The sequence below is a fragment of the Drosophila ficusphila genome, unplaced genomic scaffold (assembly GCF_018152265.1).
Source record: "Drosophila ficusphila isolate 14025-0441.05 unplaced genomic scaffold, ASM1815226v1 contig_414, whole genome shotgun sequence".
Classification (NCBI taxonomy): Eukaryota; Metazoa; Arthropoda; class Insecta; order Diptera; family Drosophilidae; genus Drosophila; species Drosophila ficusphila.
The window spans coordinates 515,680-523,955 of NW_025064328.1; positions in this window are offsets into that span (position 1 = coordinate 515,680).

Sequence of the window (8,276 nt, forward strand, 5' to 3'; positions counted from 1 at the left end):
GTTTTCGTTTTCGTTCTCGTTCTCGGTTTCGGCCTCGATTCGCCTTTTTACCTTTAAAAGTCTACAAGCAGACGACTTCTCTTCCCTCTTTTGCCAATATCTGATTTTTCTGTTTACTTTACAGCCAGAACTCTCTTATACGCACACTCTTATACCGGAGCCATTCACGTCACGTATACGCAGCGTGGCCTGTAGAGTTGGCCCAATCTTATCAGCGCGTCAAAAGCGAAGGGGAGGGAGAGGGTGGTAAGTCAGGGGCGGAGGGGGGTTGCACTTGCCGGTAACCTCGTGCTGTCACGTTCCTTTCGCCTGCGACTGTAACCAGTTTCCCTCATTATTATGAACTCTTTTCCTATTAACTTCCTCTGCTCGTTTATCTTTTTCAGTTGCCGTTGGCACAGTGCAAGTAAACAGAATCGAAATGGGCACTCGCTATTTTCCCTCCCTGATTTGAGCAAAAACTGGGTGAAATGAAATGGTTTAAATCGTGGTTACCGCCCTTTTACAGTGAAAAAAGATTCAAGAAATGGCCTTCAGATTATCACTGCTTTGCTTTAATATCAATTTCATAATTTTTTCCCATTTTATCAGCTTAGTAAAAGAGTAAGTAAAAGATTACTGAACTGGCCATTTATCGTACAGATATTTAAATGCAAGATCATGTATTTTAACTTTTTAAAAAAATTTTAAACTAAAAATTTCTGTGACTGAATCTTAAACCATTTTGATAATCTAATAATTGGTTTAATAATAATAAACTTAAAGTTTTTTTCCCCCTGTATAATTTTCCGTTTTGACATCCGGCAATCGTCAAACGTTAATTAGCGGTTATCACATTTCTGCTCGACCGCAAAAAGCCACCAGTCACCAGTTAACCAACGGGCCAAACGGCTCATGGCAATGCACCTGCAGTCGCTTATTGGAATTTATGGCGTGCCACGTCGACTTGCCACCTGACTTCTGCCCTCGGCTGCCGCAATCGAAATGAAAAGCAAACCAGAGGCGAGCACGCCAGCTAACTCCAAACTCCGTTGGCATTTCCGGCCAGGTCATGTCCAAAAGGCAGGACCAACCCATTTCTATCCCCCTGAACCCCACCCTTGATTTTCTGGCTGGGCGTTGCGTGCCATTTAGCCGCAAGCTGTCATTTTATTGTTAGCCAAATACAAATCAAAGTGCGCTAATAACAGTCAACAGCAGTGGCAGCACGGGCTACTCCTTCCCAGTGGGCGTGGCACTTTGGCCATGGCATGCAAGGCGAAAGTTGACACCTACCGCCCACTCTGAAGCAGTGGGTTGCTGTTTGGGTGGTGTTTGGGTGGTGTTTGGTGGGTGGTGCTTTTGGGCACCAGCTGGATGGTGGCTAATTCCCTCTGATTGCAGCGCAAAAGTGTGAAATTAAAATTCAGCGCGTGCTAAACCTTCTGGCTAACAATAGTTCTATGTATATGAATGGGTGCACATAAGAAAAATAATATCATTACTTAAATAAATTTTCTTAACAGTTTTAATTTGGTAAAAGTTTTGCAATAGGTAATGAAAAGGTAATACAAAAACGCAACTAAAAAATTATTATTATTTGAGATGTTTTTAAATACATCAGCAACACATTATTTTGAATGAGTTTCGAAGAACACTAGATCATAAATAGAAAAGGTTTGTATTGATCGTTGTATTTATCTTTAAGGTTTTTTTTTAAAGGATTTAAATGTTTACATTTTTTCCTGTAAATGTTTATAAATGTTAATGATTCGATAAATTTAAGCTAAATCTGTTTTTTCAATAAATAACAATTATTTATACAAATTTAATGGCTTGTGTAATTATTTAGCTCTTACTCTTTTAAAACCATTTCAAAAGAATCTCTAATTTATTTACCGCCTAATCACTTTTGTTTTTCACTCTGTAATTGTGTTTGTTCTTGTTCCGCTTGACTCTGTGTTTTGTCTATTTTCGTGATTTTGTTAATTTTTGGCACGTTTCTGGGCTGCTTCGCTGCATTTATCTCTTCATTCAGGGAGTGCCGGCCATGTTAATGAAGTGACTTATGGCTGGGACAAGCAGCCAAAGCGAACTAGTCAACAGATTTGGCAACGGAACGAGAAACGCGGCCAGAGGCTTTAAGTTGAAGTCCCTCGATGGGAGAAAGTGGCACATGTTGACCAAACTTGAAGGGCTCATCGAAATCCTTCTGTTCACTTCAGCACAGCAATTACACATGCTTGAAAAGCGCAGAAAGGCAACCAAATCCCAGCCAGAAATCGAGGGTTCAAATGGGATGGTGAGGGTAGTGGGGGGTTGGTGGGTGGCAAGGACGATGGCTAGAGTTACAAAGGAATCCGCATGTTGCAGCTGTCGAGCTGCCCCCGACCAATATATCAGATGTCAGTTGGGCTTTGGCAGCATTTGAAATGTCCAGAGCGTCCAGACAGCCGAGCCCGGGAACATAAATTGTATCTGCCAGCCAAACCAGCCCATGCCACTCGATGGCCCAGTGTGATTGTGATGAATGCCGGCAGCAGGGAACAGAGAGCAGGCAGAAGGTATCAAAGTATCAAGGTATCATGTGTGTGCTTGTGCCACCGTGAGTCCCGGGCAAAGGCAAAACAAATAGACGCAAAATCCCAAATTAATTTGCAGTGACCAAGCGGCCGTACCACACACATTTCTTGCACAATCAGCAGGCATAACAAATGGCGTTGCATATATCAAGGCAACACTGCCACCCTTGCCACCGCACCGCCACACTCTCTGCCAGTCGGAGCCAGCTAATAAAATGGCCTCATTATGCAGGTAAACGAAGCCCGGGCGGCCAAGCGATCCTTTTGATGTTTTTATGCCAAAGCATTTAATATCAATTTTCAGCTCAGCTCGGACATGCAACAGGGCCGGCCGAACATGAACCGGAACTGACCCCGTCGTACTGACCTCACGTACTCGTATCTGAATCGCCTTTCGTGTGTCTAATCGCTAAATGGCCAAAACAAAATAACAAAAATAGCCCAGGCAGAAATAATGTCTGCTCCAATTGTTGCACGCCACACCATGCAAGTGGACCTGAATATATATGCGATATATATACTCGTACACATTACCAACCGGCCACGCCCTCAAATTGCATGCTCTCACGATAATAGCTTACTTTGCATACAAATTGTTGGCAGCGCCTGTGGTAACAAAAACAACCAAAAAAAAAGTGGCTCAAAATAGCCCAGTCTCATGTCAAAGTTGGCAATAAATTTGTAATACTTGCCAAAAGGCGAGCAAACGGGGCGGTTTCGGCCCCACCCACAGAAAAAGGGTTAACAAAGCCGCACCACCTTGGAGAATTTATTTTGTGAGACCATAAATTATGTCAGCCACACAAAATAAGATTCCTCGCCCATAAGCGTCATATTGACAAGAGCTTGAACTACTCCAACAAATTTTAATTGCCAAACAGTCAGGACAAGCCACATTCGCAAAGCCTTAAGGGATTCGAATGCACAGAACAAAAGAGATATTCTAACCTTAGAATTTTACTGAGTAGCTAAAAGCAAACAAGCAAACAATACTCTCCATTATCATTATAATACCAGAGTGCTGTTCTTCAAAATTTATGTGCTTTCGGCTTCTTCTTATTTAATAAGCAATTACATTCGTTGTGTATCGACAATCGAGTTCATAATACTATCGATATCTTATCTTTACTTAATATAAATTTTTGCTAAATATAAAATTAAAAGCTATTAAAATTGTGCCTTAAATTCCTGTATTTCAACAAATTCCTCTGATAGATTGAGTTCAGTTTTGGTATGTAGTGAATGTAAAGCTTGTTTAACCACAAACATTTTTTGAATTTTCAATGAAGCCTTCTTTACGATGAACTGTAATATTTTGCATATAATATGTTTAATAAATTTTTTGTGTGCACGCTTAAAGAGCTCTTTAACACGGATCCCGGCCACAAAAACGTCGAATTCAGTCAACGAAAAAGAGGGCCAGCACAGTGGGGAATTTCAATTTAACACCAGAGGACGCCCTATGATAAATTGGCCGATACAAAGAGTTATGAACACGAGGTGACCCCGATAGGCATTTAAATATAAATCAAATGCTAGTGGTGAACCCCCCAGCTAGACAAACGAGCATTGCCAAGGTCAATTCGGGTCCTTCCTGAAGCCTGTTGTTCGCCTGTTTTTATTAACATAAAATGGGAGTGTGGCGATGCCGCTTTGATGAATCGGAGCAGACCCCAAATACGAATAATATCAATGCGATGCCACTGCTGATTTGCCCGGGCTTTGTTTTTGTGCAACAGCGAGAACGGAATAGGAATAGGAATCCGGGGCTGGATGTGATAAATGGATTTCACGTGGCGCATGATAAATGTTAATTCGTCAACAAAAGCCAAGCAGCTGCTGATGGCGCTGTTTTAGCCCGGTTCCATTCGGCCCGGTCGAGACATTGACCTTTGACTGATGCTGTGGGTTAGGTATACTACGGCATACCATGCGAGCACACATGGTTCCCAGCTCCTCTCCAGGGGAACGCAAACAAACTTGACCTCAGCCATCCTGCGCCAGGTATGGCCCAAACAATCAATGTAATTACTTAATGCAGGTCCTGAAAACATTGCCTTGGCCATTGCCTTTGATTGCGAAACTGCAATTTAATTTCAATTGCCGGAGCATCTGCTATTGAAAGGAGAAGATGGCCGCGTGACACGGATCAAACTACGATTAAAGAACTTATTATTAAAATAGTGAAAGAAATAATTGCAACAGAAAAGCGGATAATAGCCACAGTTTGTTTTTGATTTTGGAACCTCTTTTTAGTTATAAAATTTAAATAGCTTTAAGTATTTACCTTTTCTTGTTATTAAGCCTTGCATTTCTCGGAATTATAAGGTGTTTGATGTGTGTACTCTTCGTTTGCCAACACATTTAGAACTTTAAAAAGTGATTATAATAAAACTGCATTAATCCGAAGTTGGATTCCTTGAATGCACCTATGTACGTCACTACGTGCCAGCCATGCTCACCCTGAAAAGCAGTTCCATTGAATGTCTAAATCCATTTAGTGCTCGAAACTGTAAGCAGCTTTTAGTTTGAAGTTTAATTTTCTCTTACTTTGATTTACGCAAACTAAAAAGCACTCCACAATGGGGTCCCCCTTGCCTTTTCAGCACCCCATTCCACGTTCTATTTATCCAGCTCTCACTGAAAGTTGGGGCGTCTTTGTGTGTGGGGCAACGCCTTTTTATCTGTTGCAGTGCTATTTACACAGGTTTTACCTTGGGACCTTTGTTCGTTGAAATTCCAACGGACTTCAATTGTTCGGTGGCTTAAAATTCAGCCCTGGTCATCTTTAGTTGGTGCAATCTCCTGAAAACCAAATCGCTTATTATCTTTTGCTTTGTTCGCTTTGCGTGCTTCAATTTTGGAAAGGGTTTAAAATCTCGCCACCAGCTGTGGCCACGACTAGAGCTAACCATTTTATTTATTAAAATATTTATTTAAATGCAGCCAGCTGGCGCTCTTCTTCTATCGCAGGCCATGAGTATGAAAACAAAAGCCAGTTCAAAATGGAAATAATAAAAGTGAAAAGTTCTCACTGTTGCTGGGATGCATATAAAAATGTCTGACACGTTGCAAAAATACCAGCAAAAAAAAGTGGTTTAAAAAATACAAACTAAAACAACAAGGGGGGAAAAAACTAACAAACGGCGGACAAATGGCAAGGCTAAGTCCAAATGAACACAAAAACAAAACAAACCAGGCTCACTCACACATACAAACAAACACCCACACACACGCACATACACTCTGACACCCAGCGCACACACACATGACTGCCTTGCTGGCCATAAAAAGTCACTCAAGTGGTATTAAATGTACCACCAAGTGCAGTCGGCATCGGAAAATGGGAAATGGCAAGTGGCAAGTGAAACTGGAAGGGGAGCGGAAACGGATGCTGGAAGGCAGGATGGGAACTTCGAGGAGCACCTGCCACAAAAGGTTAAGGGCACACACACACACAGAGAGAGAGAAACCCACACATGTGTAGTCTCGAAATAGAGAAAACTGGTTTCCCTGGAATCGACTTCCTCTGTTTGCCGTGTCATTTTTGATTGAAACTGAGTGGCCCAATCGTCGCACCGGCCACCCATCCACGTATTTATTTGGAAACTTTGTGCGGCTGTCCAAGGCATTAGGCATTCTTTTACACTTAACTGCCAAAAAGGTGGCCAGCTGTTGCTTCTGGCCTTCGGCCAATCCAAAGCTCAATGGCTACGCTTTTTACACACTTTTTTTTTATTGTGCACTGGCACGAGACAAACACCCTAAAAATGAAATAAGACCGCTGCACTCCCCCGAAAAAAAGACGACAAAAAACACAACACCCAGCAACCAGGCAAAATAAAAGTAATAAGCGAAAAGGGTTTTTCATTTTGACCAACACCCGTTCACAGCTGGGGCCGTCGAAACAACAATGGGAATGTTTAGAGAAATTAAACCAGGACACGACTATTGCGGTGCACCGAAGCCTGCAATACCCTTGAAAAAGGACTAAAAGGGTGATGAAATATGAAAAAGGGCGGAAGGAGGAGCACCTGTCAACGACAGCCACTAACTGGGTCAATTGAAGTGGACCGCTTAAGTGGCCAACTATTTTCAAACTTGTCTTGAACACCCAAAGTGATTGGTTGAATTAAAAAAAGGAATTTAATAAATAAAAGGGGAAACCTAAACTTAACATAACCACATAAATAGTAGATTGTAAACTTTTTTTTAAAATAAAACAAATTTATATCTAACTTCTGTCTTACCATTAATTGAAGAGTCTTTTACCAATTTGCAACAAGAGTAGGCTTATCAACAAAGATTTAGAGTAAAACCCATCAGAAAGTGTATACATAATACCAATTAAAGGATTTTCCGTGTGAAAGCTCTGAATAGCTAATTGAGCCTTTTTGGTTTTTGAAGGATTTGATGTCTGAAAACATTGAATAACTAATTGATCCCATTGCCGCATTTCAGGCCACTGAATGGACGTTGTTTGTGGACTTGTTGGACTAACTAAAATTGCTGCCAATATGTATTTTCCACCGCCCCTGCACTTCAGCAATATTTTATTCTTGCTCATGCTTTTGATGCATGTACAAATATCTAACTAAAAAATCCATTTGCCATTCCATTTACCATAAATCTACAACAATTTCGGCACTGAAATGTAAGCCAAAAGCCGAAACCGGCTGCCAAATGAAAACAAACAAAGAGAATGCTCCCCCATCCACGAAACTCTTGGTCCGAGCACTTGAACAATTTTCACTTTTATGCAACTTTCGTTTAAAGCGAAAACACATACATACATATATAGTATATATAGAAAGGATTGGGGTTGGGTAGGTGCATAAACTTTTACCAGCTCATAAAACGCTCAGTAACAAGCGAACAAAATCGAATGCCCATAAAAATTGCACAGCGGGGTCAGATTCAGATTCAGTTAGGAGTAGGTTGTTTTTTCTTTTTTTTCTTTCTTTTTTTTGCTTTCTTTAGTTGAGATTGTGTGGATTGATTTCCTCTGGCTCGCTAGAAAAAGACGTCGGCGTGTTCCGTTGCCAAGCTGCAAGTGCCAACAAATGAAAATCAAACGCTAGGCGATGAAAATCAAAAGTAACGGCCACCTTGCCACTTGTCTAACTTTTCGCAGCGATAGTAAAAAGATTAAGCTCTTCCAAAAAAGTTGCTTAGAATCGCTCATCATCCGCCTTCCTGACTATTGAAAGTTTTCAGCTGCATACTTTACGGCTCCCCAACTTTTTGCTTTACGGAAACAGGAGCACTTTTTATGAGCCCTGCCAGTTTGCTGTCGTAAAATAGCTGAACAGCCATCGCCCGATGTCAAACGTGTTCCAATTAAACGCCCAGCACCCCGCCCGCCAGTATAGTTAATTTAAATGAAATTTGTAAATTTCGTCTGAGGGCACGTGACACATGCAAATATGGCGAATAAAAATTACAACTCATAAAAATTGACTTTCCCACCAACCAGCGTCACGAAAAGTACACAGAAATAAATCAAAAATTCATTGGATTTCAATGAACGCCAGTTGGTGTATCTATCAATATTTACTTATTTCCACCGTTGAACAATTAAGTGTAAAATGTTTGTATGAAATGTTTAAGAAACGTTGTTTTAATTACAAATTGGTTAAAGAAAATCAGTTTAAAGGATTTAAAGGGTTGTTTTGTTTTTAACATTAAACTAAGCAATACAAATATTTTCCTTCT